Source organism: Lipotes vexillifer, unplaced genomic scaffold (genome assembly GCF_000442215.2).
Source record: "Lipotes vexillifer unplaced genomic scaffold, Lipotes_vexillifer_v1.1 scaffold1185, whole genome shotgun sequence".
NCBI classification, from domain to species: domain Eukaryota; kingdom Metazoa; phylum Chordata; class Mammalia; order Artiodactyla; family Lipotidae; genus Lipotes; species Lipotes vexillifer.
The window spans coordinates 35,765-48,011 of record NW_006769793.1 but is presented as its reverse complement, the minus strand read 5'-3'; the positions used below and the strand labels follow the sequence as shown (position 1 = coordinate 48,011).

The 12,247-nt window shown below is 41.1% G+C and overlaps 1 pseudogene; it reads right to left on the bottom strand.

The window, feature by feature from the left end:
* LOC103074634 (RAD52 motif-containing protein 1-like) overlaps positions 1-1,407 on the bottom strand; it is a 47,725-nt pseudogene extending 46,318 nt beyond the window's left edge.
* Between the last annotated feature and the right edge of the window lie 10,840 nt (positions 1,408-12,247).

Below are 12,247 nucleotides of genomic sequence, written 5' to 3'. Positions count from 1 at the left end.
CACACCCTGCTCTTGAAATTGGCAAGGGGGGGGACCCAAGATTTGAGTCTTCTTACTCCCCATTACCTAGTGCTTTGGCCTTTGCGCATTTATAAAATTACTGATAATATCTAACCCATAGAATACTGCATTTGTGTGGTATCGCGTATTAATGTTACTATAGCGGAAACATCTTTTCTACAAGAAAAATGTACACTATCTGAAATAAATTAAAACCCCTCTTTATAAAGGGCTATATCAGACTTCCCTGGTGGCGCAGTGGTTAAGAATCTGCCTGCCAAGGCAGGGGACATAGTTCAAGCCCTGGTCAGGGAAGATCCCACATGCCGCAGAGCAGCTATGCCCATGCACCACAACTACTGAGCCTGCAGACTACAACTACTGAAGCCGGTGCACCTAGAGTCGGTGCTCCACAACAAATGCAGCAAGAGAAGCCACCGCAATAAGAAGCCCGCGCGCTGCAACAAAGACTAGCCCCCGCTCGCCGCAACTAGAGAAAGCCCGCGTATGGCAACAAAGACACAACGCAGCCAAAATTTAATTAATTAATTATTTATTTTTAAAAAGTACTATGCCCTTCTGTACAACTTATCCGGGAAGAACAGAGAGATGGCGTGGGAGAGTGAGAAAGACCAATATTTAGTGCACATCTCTCATGCAAGTGCTCTGCTGGCTCAGATACATTTATCCCCACTTTACAAAGGAGGAAATAAGCTCAGAGAGGATTAGTAATTTTCCCAAAGCCAAACAGCTATTGAGTGGCAGAACCAGGATCTGAACCAAGTCTGTTACCTTCAAAGCCTAAGCCCTCATCACAACAAAACTCAATTAATATTTACACTTACCGAATTACATTGAACACTGGGGAGTTCTTGGCACAATCCTGAATAAGAGTGAGAAAGAAAGGAATAGCATTGTTTCTACAGTCAACCAAAATTTTTGGAGCAGCTGCTAGATACCTGGGCTTTTGGGGGTTCAGCAGTGATCACGAAAGGAAGAGTCCTGCTTTCATGGACCATGTAGTGGGGAGGAGAGACGGGTGCTACTTGGGTGAGGGATTTCACCTTGCTGGGCCTCTGTTCTCTCATCTGGAAAGTGGGACGGGTGTTCCTCCTTTTCTGGGATTGTCCAGCCCTCACATTCTCTGATTCCGTAAGAAGCATTTGTTTTTCTGTTTCTTTAAAATTAATTCAGGCCGTGAGCCCTGATGAATGTTGTTAGCAGCTCCCCAAATAATTCTATTCCCACCCTGTTCCTGTGACCAGGTCTTTCCCAAAACATGACTCACAATCAGTCAAGTCACAGAACCTAAGGGGCAACCAGGAGAAAAATTCCAACCCTTGCTTCTCAGGAACTCTGAGGTCTACCTGCCAGGTAAACTTAACTCACCTGGCACAAGGTGGCCATCCCCGGTTTCACATCAACATGATCTCAGGCACAAACCTCCTTGTTTTTCCATTTTGTCTTTAAGTAACTTGTTGAAACAACTGTACAAATATGACAAAGATATAAAATCAGGCATCTTCTGCCCCCAGTGCCTACTAATAAATGATTTTCTGCCACTTTAATTGTGACGAAAGAAACGGAAGAACAGCTTCAGGGCTAACAGCACATTTTGGCTTCTGTAAGAAACTTGCTTGCTTGCTTGGGGCGGGAAGAACCGGGTTCCTGATTGGCTGATTCAAAATTAAACAGCTCCCTCCCGCCTTGGGAACTTCCCGCCCTGTGAAGGGTATAAAAGCCTCGCCCGACTGTTAGTCGGGGTCTCACTCACTTCTCTCCGAGTGGGACCCTGTCCGGACAGTTTGTGTAAGCTTCTATACTTGTATAAATCCTTTGCTAATCTTTCTACTTGGTGTTGGTGATTCTCGGGTGTCCTTGGTTGGGACACGGGTCGCATTTACCGGGGAACTCGACTCCAGGCGTGTGGCTCCCGGACCGCAACATAATGATAAAGATACAACATTTCAACATTCTGCTGCCCTTATTATTTGTCATTTTTGTTGATATTTCTATTGAATACATCTTTCAATATTTTAACAATGGAACATTTATTTAGGTTGTTGCAGACCCAGCCTTTAGTGGTAAAGGTTTTGTTGTTATATTTCTATTATGTTTCCTTTAAACATCATTATCCTATTTATATGAATTAAGTCAAATCTATAGGCATTTCTTATGAATATTGATGAAATGAATACATAGAGGGCAGTAGTACAAGTTTATTGGACTTGTGAACCTCTATTAGCACAGTTAAGTATAAATATTATCTATATGTAAACCAAAGTACATGCTGAGTGAGATTTTCCGACTCTTTTTCACTGTCTGCCCCTCAAGCCTGTGAGAAATGGAATATTTCTTGCCATCTCAGTAAACAAAGGATGTCACAGTCATCAGCACTTGCAGCCGTCCCATGTGAGCCGTGGGCCCTGAGGCACTCAGGATATGCAAATACAGAATGCAGGCCCCAGAGAGCTGAGGTGCATATCAAAGGAAGAATTTCAGTGAGCCCAGACTCTGGCATCTTCGCATACAAAGAAAAGCGCTACATTCCTCACGTTGGGAGAGCTGGTTTTCCTTAGTTAACAATCACCTTTTAATGTTCCCCATTACCTGCGCCAGGCCCCTGCCCTGTCCACCCCACCCCCCGCCCCCGTACTTTAGCTCAGGGAGGAAGGAGCGCAAAGGGACTCGGCTGAATACGGGGCCTGCGAGCCTCGGGAGTTTTCAGCCGCTTTCCCCGCAGTCGGGAGGAGGAGTGCTGACGCTGAAGCCGGACCCTGCACCTCCCTTGCCCCGTTTTCCCTCAGGACGCTCAGGCCAACCCCCTCCCCACGCCCCCCGGGCCCCTCGAGCCAGGCGAAGGGCACGCGCGAGAGGAGGGACCGAAGTTCCCCGGGACCAGACGCTGGGGGCTGCTCTTTCTGCACAGCAGCGGCGGGTGGCAGCGAACCCCTGCCCCTCAGAAACTGGTCTTGCGCTGCCGCCTGGGCACCGGACCAGGCGGAGCGTCGGCGCCCACTTACTGGCCCGCCATCCGCACGACTGTTGTGTCTTTGGCCGCCGGGGCCCCTCCAGTGCCGGCAGCCTCAGTGCGCCGCCCTCCCCTCGGGCTCCGGGCCAGTTCCATGACGGCGGAGGGAAGAGACCCCGAGCTGCGGGAGTTCCAGCTCTGCGGAAACGCAGGCGTCGTTCTGGGCTTAGAGGGTGGGACAGCTCTTCCCCGAGTCCTTCTGGGAAGGAGCGGGGCACCGGGGGAGGGAGCCTACAGGAGCGCAGGGCCCCAAAGGGGGTCCTGGAGGGGCGGCCCAGCCTGGAGGCCCCGCCCACTGTGGCCGCAGCCCAGGCCTTTATCCTGGAATCCTACAAAAAAAGGTAGAAAGATACACGGTTTATAGTAAATATTCACAAATGATTGTTGCTGCTGTGCTTACTATCCTATTAAAGGTGTAAAATCCATAAAACACTTTAAGTTCAAAGTTAACTATGAATTTTTAGCTTTCCTTCTTATTTCTCTGCTATTCCCAATTGTGGTTAATGAATCATAGACTGTGGCATCACTATTTAAAAATGAGCTTGTTAAGGGCTTCCCTGGTGGCGCAGTGCTTGAGAGTCTGCCTGCCGATGCAGAGAACATGTGGTAAGAGCCACTAATGAAAACACAATGGAGGTGCTTTGAAAAGGTAAACACTGCGCTACTAGTCAATCAGTCACACCCACTGCTGGGCCTGTCACCTGAGAAAATGAGAATCAAAAAGTCACAGGCTGGTCCGGGAGGATCCCACGTGCCGCGCAGCAGCTGGGCCCGTGGGCCACGGCCGCTGGGCCTGCCCGTCTGGAGCCTGTGCTCCGCAGCGTGAGGGGCCGCGGCGGTGAGAGGCCCGCGTACCGCAAAAAAAAAAAAAAACTAAAACTAAAACGTCACACGCTGTCAATCTTGCACTCCAGCAATATTTAATATAGCCAACACTTGGAAGCAAAGAAAATGTCCATCAACAGAGGAATGCATCAAGAAGTGGTCCATATACACAATGGAATATTACTCCAATAAAAATATAAATTAAATTTAAAAATCAAGCAAAATTAAGGAGACCTCAGCTTTTCGGAGTTTATCTGGGCACATTCCACTCTAATTTATAACCAAGGAAGACCACTGGCCAGAAGGTCTGTTTCCCTAGTACAAGCATGGGGAATGAAGAAAGGCTGCCACACTCTGGCTGTTACCTGCAAAAGAAGCTTTAAAGCCTGTGCTAATGGTCACTTCATGTGAACAAGTACTACAGGGCTGTAAGTGAAACCTTCCCTCAAAATGTCTTGAGGGATGTAATGGCCAATAAATTTCAAAATGTGACACATACTTTAAGAAAATACTTTGAAGAACTAAGCTGTAATCACAGTTTGAAAAATAAAAAGGACATACCTTAAAGCTCAATTTCAGCGGATTATGAGTCACATGCAACTTCAACCACAAAGATGTATGAGCTCACACCAGTCAGAATATCCATCAGCAAGAAAACTACCAACAATAAATGCTGAAGGTGTTGTGGAGAAATGCATACCCTCAACTTTAAGTGGGATGTAACCTGGAAAGAGCCACTAATGAGAACAGAATCATGGTTCATTTAAAAGGTAAACCCTGAGAAACCATATGATACAGGAGGTCCACTCCTGGGCCTATAATATAAGAAGACAGAATTGGAAAGACACAGGCAGACAAACCTGCATTGCAGCAGTATTACAATAGCCAAGACATTGAAGCAATCAAAAAATCCATCAAGAGGTGAGTGGACAAAGAAGAACTGGTACATGTACAGATGGAATATTAGCTAGGGAAAAAAATGAAACAAGGCCATTTGCAGCACCATAGATGATTCTAGAGGTAATCACGCAAATTGTACTAAGTCAGACAGCAAAAGACACATATCCTATAATATCACTTATAGGTGTTAGCTAAAAATTGATACAAATGAAGATATTTCCACAGAGAAAGGCAATCACAGATTCATTAAACAAATTTATGGTTCACCAAATGGAAAGGTGTGAGGATTGGATACATTAGGATATTGGGGTTAACATAGATATAGAAACACATGTGAAATATATAATCACCAGAAACCTAAGGAATACCAAGAGAAGACTACTCAACATTGTGTCATAACCTACATGAGAAAACAATCTGAAGATGTATAGATACATGTATATGTGTAAAAGAACCACATCTTGCACACTTAGAACAAAACATTTTAATCAAATTTACTCTGATAAAAAATAAAAATTAAATTAATAAAAGAAGAAGTAATGAGACATAAACTTAAGAGGCTTTTTGCTGGCACATTGCATTCTAATTTACAACCAGAACATGACTTCCATTAAAGCTGTGTCATCACTAATAAAGCAGCTTTATAAGTAATGTTGAAGGTAGCTTAAAAGAAGTCTCACTAATTATTGATAGTAACAAGAAAACAAACAAAAGTAAAAATCTCACTGCAAAAAGTATACATAGAGTAAGGGTAGTAGATCAAACACTTGTTAAACTTCTGTAAAGAATAAAAGACAACAGTAGTATGTTTTGTTAAAAAGAGAGGGCCCAAATAAACCAGAAATGAAAGAGATGATGTTACAACAGCCACCACAGAAATACAAAGTATCCTAAGATACACACAGGGTAACGCAGGGTTCAGACTGGACAGAGCTCACTCTCCATTCCCCTGTACATGACATACAGGAGCCTCAGGAACTGAGGAGGGAGTCCCTGATGAGAGGTACAAGAAAGAAGATGTTAGGCATTAACATGACTGCATTCATCTTAAACGTGCCTGAACTACATTCACACAAGATGATTCTGTCCTGTATGTACATCGGCACCTCTTGTTGGAACTGCAGATCTTTGGCTTCACCACCTCTACTGACAGCATTAGCTTCACCTACTGTGGACTGTCTCCTATAGGATTTCTAGAACCACAAAGCATCAAAGCTTCACAGGACCCAGAGTCTGTGCAACTACACTACGAGTCTCAGAGTCTCAAATGCATTCAGAGACTCAGAGTCTCAACAGAGACTCCACTCTTGGAGGGCACACACAAAGTAGTGTGCACATCAGGACCCAGGGGAAGGAGAAGTCACCCCATAGCCGAATGAGCATACCTAACTTCTAGTGTTAGAGGGTCTCCTGCAGAGATGGGGAGTGGCTGTGGATCACCATGGGAACAAAGACACTGGCAGCAGAAGTTCTGGGAAATACTCCTTGGTGTGAGCCCTCCCAGAGTGTACCATTAGCCCCACCAAGAGCAAGGTGGGCTCCAGTGCTGGGTTGCCTCAGGCCAAACAACCAACAGGGAGGGAACCAAGCCCCATGCATCAGCAGACAAGCGGATTAAACTTTTTATTAAACTTTTATTTAATCCACAGACAAGCAGATTAAAGCTATGCCCACCAGAGCAACACCAAGCTCTACCCACCACCAGTCTCTCCCATAAGGAAGCTTGCACAAACCTCTAAGATAGACTCAATCACTGGAGAGCAGACAGCAGAAGCAAGAAGAACTACAATTCTGCAGCCTGTGGAAGGAAAACCACATTCACAGAAAGATAGAGAAAATGAAAAGGCAGAGAACTTTATACCAGATCAAGGAACAAGATAAATCGCCAGAAAAACAATGAAATGAGGTGGGGGTAGGCAACCTTCCAGTAAAAGAATTCAGAATAATGATAGTGAAGATGATCCAAGACCTTGGGAAAAGAATGGAGGCAAAGATCGAGAAGATGCAAGAAATGCTTAACAAAGACCTAAAAGAATTAAGGAACAAACACCTAGAAGAATTAAAGAACAAACAAACAGAGATGAACAATACAATAACTGAAATGAAAAATACACTAAAAGGAATCAGTAGCAGATAACTGTGGCAGAAGAATGGATAAGTGACCTGGAAGAAAGAAAGGTGGAAATCACTGCCACGGAAAAGAATAAAGAAAAAGAATGAAAATAAATGAAGACACCCTAAGAGACCTCTGGGACAACATTAAACGCAACAATATTCACCTTTATAGGGGTCCCAGATGGAGAAGAGAGAGAGAAAGGACCCAAGAAAATATTTAAAGAGATTATGGTCAAAAACTTCCCTAGCATGGGAAAAGAAATAGCCACCAAAGTCCACGAAGCACAGAGAGTCCCAGGCAGGATAAACTAAAGGAGAAAAATGCCGAGACACACAGTAATCAAATTGACAAAAATTAAAGACAAAGAAAAATTATTGAAAGCAACAAGGGAAAAATGACAAATAACATACAACGGAACTCCCATAAGGTTAACAGCTGATTTCTCAGCAGAAAATCTACAAGCCAGAAGGCAGTGGCATGATAAATTTAAAGTGATGAAAGGGAAGAACCTACCACCAAGAGTACTCCACCCAGCAAGGATCTCATTTAGATTTGATGGAGAAATCAAAAGCTTTACAGACAAGCAAAAGCTAAGAGAATTCAGCACCACGAACCAGCTCTACAAAAAAGGCTAAAGGAACTTCTCTAAGTGGTAAACACAAGAGAAGAAAAGGACCCACCAAGACAAACCCATAACAATTAGGAAAATAGTAATAAGAACATACATATCGATAATTACCTTAAACGTGAATGGATTAAATGCTCCAACCAAAAGACACAGGCTCGCTGAATGGATACAAAAACAAGACCCATATATATGCTGTCTACAAGAGACCCATTTCAGACCTAGGGACACATACAGACTGAAAGTGAGGGGATGGAAAAATATATTCCATGCAAATGAAAATCAAAAGAAAGCTGGAGTAGTAATACTCATATCAGATAAAATAAATTTTAACATAAAGAATGTTACAAGAGAAAAGGAAGGACACTACATAATGATCAAGGGATCAATCCAAGAAGATATAACAAATATAAATATATATGTACCCAACATAGGAGCATCTCAATATATAAGGCAACTGCTAACAGCTATAAAAGAGGAAATCAACAGTAACACAATAATAGCAGGGCACTTTAACACCACACTTACACTAATGGAGATCATCCAGACAGAAAATTAATAAGGAAACACAAGCTTTAAATGACACTAGAAACCAGATAGATTTAATGGATAGTTATAGGACATTCCATCCCAAAACAGCAGATTACAAGTTTCTTCTCAATGGCACACAGAACATTCTCCAGGATAGATCACATCCTGGGTCACAAATAAAGCCTCAGTAAATTTAAGAAAACTGAAATCATACCAAGCAGCTTTTCGGACCACAACGCTATGAGATTAGAAATCAATTACAAGGAAAAAAATGTAAAAAACACAAACACATGGAGGCTAAACAATACATTACTAAATAACAAAGAGATCACTGAAGAAATAAAAGAGGAAATCAAAAAATACCTAGAGGCAAATGACAACAAAAACATGATGATCCAAAACCTATGGGATGCAGCAAAAGCAGTTCTAAGAGGGAAGATTATAGCAATACAAGCCTACCTCAAGAAACAAGAAAAATCTTAGATAAACAATCTAACCTTACACCTAAAGGAACTAGAGAAAGAAGAACAAAACCCAAAGTTAGTAGAAGGAAAGAAATCATAAAGATCAGAGCAGAAGTAAATGAAATAAAAGCAATAGCAAAGATCAATAAAACTAAAAGCTAGTTCTTTGAGAAGATAAAAAAATATGATAACCCAGACTCAAGAAAAATGATAAGCCAGACTCAAGAAAATGAGGGAGAGGACTCAAATCAATAAAATTGATGAAATGAAAAAGGGGAAGTTGTAACAGACACCACAGAAATACAAAGCATCCTAAAAGACTACTACAAGCAACTCTATGCCAATAAAATGGACAACCTGGAAGAAACAGACAAATTCTTAGAAAGCTATAACCTTCCAAGACTGAACCAGGAAGAAATAGAAAATATGAACAGACAAATCACAAGTAATGAATTGAAACTGTGATTAAAAATCTTCCAACAAACAAAAGTCCAGAACCAAATGGCATCAGAGGTGAATTCTATCAAACATTTAGACAAGAGCTAACACCCAACCTTCTCAAACTCTTCAGAAATTTGCAGGGGAAGGAATATTCTCAAACTCATTCTATGAGGCCACCATCACCCTGATACCAAAACCAGACAAAGATACTACAGAAAAAGAAAATTAGAGACGAATATCACTGATGAATATAGATGTAAAAATATTCAACAAAATACTAGGAAACAGAATTGAACAACACATTAAAAGGATCATACACCATCATCAGGTGGGGTTTATCCCAGGGATGCAAGGATTCTTCAATATACACAAATCAATCAATGTGATACACCATATTAACAAATTGTAGAATAAAAATATGATCATCCCAATAGATGCAGGAAAAGCTTTTGACAAAATTCAACACCCATTTATGATTAAAAGTCTCCAAAAAGGGGGCAAAGAGGGAATCTATCTCAACATAATAAAGGCCATATATGACAAACCCACAGCAAACATCATTCTCAATGGTGAAAAACTAAAAGCATTTCTTCTAAGATCAGGAACAAGACAAGGATGTCCATTCTCACCACTATTATTCAACATAGTTTTGGAAGTCCTAGACACATCAATCAGAGAAGAAAAAGAAATAAAAGGAATACAAATTGGAAAAGAAGAAGTAAAATTGTCACTGTTTGCAAATGACATGATACTACACATAATGAATCCTAAAGATGCCACCAGAAAACTACTAGAGCTAATCAATGAATTTGGTAAAGTTGCAGGTTAGAAAATTAATGCAGAGAAATCACTTGCATTCCCCTACACTAACAATGAAAGATCAGAAAGAGAAATTAAGGAAACAATCCCATTCACCATTGCAACAAAAAGAATAAAATACATAGGGATGAACCTATGTTCATCCCTAAATACACAGGTAAAAGACCTGCACTCAGAAAACTATAAGACACTGCTGAAAGAAATCAAAGGTGATATAAACAGATGGAGGTATAAACCATGTTCTTGGATTAGAAGAATCAATATTGTGAAAATGACTATACTACTCAAAGCAATCTACAGATTCAATGCAACTCCTATCAAATTACCAGCAGCATTTTCTACAGAACTAGAACAAAAAAAATCTTAAAATTTGTATGGAGACACAAAAGGCCACGAATAGCCAAAGCAGTCTTGAGGGAAATTAAAAGAGTTGGAGGAATCAGACTTCCTGACTTCAGACTATGCTACAAAGCTACAGTAATCAAGACTATATGGTACTGGCACAAAAACAGAAATATAGATCAATGGAACAGGATAGAAATCCCAGAGATAAACATACGTACCTATGGCTAACTCATCTATGACAAAGGAGGCAAGGATATACAATAGAGAAAAGACAGTCTCTTCAGTAAGTGGTGCTGGGAAAACTGGACAGCTACACATAAAAGAATGAAATTAGAACACTCCATAACACCATACACAAAAATAAACCCAAAATGGATTAGAGATCTAAATGTAAGATCAGATGCTATAAAACTCTTAGAGGAAAACATAGACAGATAATTCTATGACGTAAATCACAACAAGATCCTTTTTGACCCACCTCCTAGAGAAATGGAAATAAAAACAAAAATAAACAAATGGGACCTAATAAAACTTAAAAGCCTTTGCACAGCAAAGGAAAATATAAACAAGAAGAAAAGACAGCCCTCAGAATGGGAGAAAATATTTTCAAATGAAACAAATGACAAAGGATTAATCTCCAAAATTTACAAGCAGCTCATTTAGCTCAATATCACAAAAACAAAAAACCGAATCCAAAAATTGGCAGAAGGCCTAAATAGACATTTCTCAAAAAAAGATATACAGATTGCCAACAAACACATGAAAGGATGCTGAACATCACTAATCATTAGAGAAATGCAAATCAAAACTACAGTGAGGTATCACATTACAGCAGTCAGAATGGCAATCATCAAAAAATCTACAAACAATAAATGCTGGAGACGCATTTAATGGAGAAAAGGGAACGCTCTTGCACTGTTGGTAGGAATGTAAATTAATATAGCCACTATGGAGAACAGTATTGAGGTTCCTTAAACAACTAAAAATAGAATTACCATATGATCCAGCAATCCCACTACTGGGCATATGCCCAGAGAAAACCATAAATCAAAAAGACACATTTACCACAATATTCACTGCAGCACTATTTACAATAACCAGGTAATGGAAGCAACCTAAATGCCCACAGACAGATGGATGGATAAAGATGTGGTACATATATAAAATGGAATATTACTCAGCCATATAAAGGAATGAAATTGGGTCATTTTTAGAGACGTCAATGGATCTAGAGACTGTCATACAGAGTGAAGTAAGTCAGAAAGAGAAAAACAAATATTGTGTATTAATGCATATATGTGGAACCTAGAAAAATGTTACAGATGAACCAGTTTGCAGGGCAGAAACAGAGATACAGATGTAGAGAACAAACATATGGACACCAAGGGGAGAAACCCATGGTGGGGTGGTGGTGGGATGAGTTGGGAGACTGGGATTTACATGTATACATTTATATGTATAAAATAGATAACCAATAAGAACCTTCTGTATAAAAAATAAATAAAATTTAAAAATTAAATAAATAAAATTTTTTTTAAAAACACAGAAAAAAAGTTCTTCCCTTCCCATAGATGTATTTATATGAATGAATTATTTCCATGCTTATACCTATAAATACAAAAAAGAGGAATAAAATCTATCATGAACCAAAAAAGAAAAGAAAAATATAAAACCCAGAACCCACCAGTTATACAGAGAAAAACCCTATCAGGGCACTTGCTCCAGTTGTAAACAATTCTGAAGTTGGTCAGTGGTGGGGAATCATCTCCCATTCAGCCAGCAGCCCCCAGGCAACAAGCGTCCTCATTGCAAAGCTGGGGGCCGTGCCAAGGCATCTGTGAGTAATCGTGAGCTGAGCCCCAGGCCAGCTTCTGCTGAACTGTCCCCACACTTCCCAGGTAAATCACCTGAATATGTACAAGGACTTGAAAGCCTAGAGGAAGAGCCATGGAACCACATGAGAGACAGCATGCCGGCCGACTTGGTGCCTGCAGGCCAGCCAGGATGGTCCTGGCCCTGGGCACTCTTCTGGAAACTTTCCACTTCCCTGCCTGAGATAGACCTCCTGTCCCGGCCCCCACTGCTTTTTTCCTTCCTCACCTCTGCCCAGGGAGATATTCCAGCGGCAGGTATGGGTGACACATCCTCTT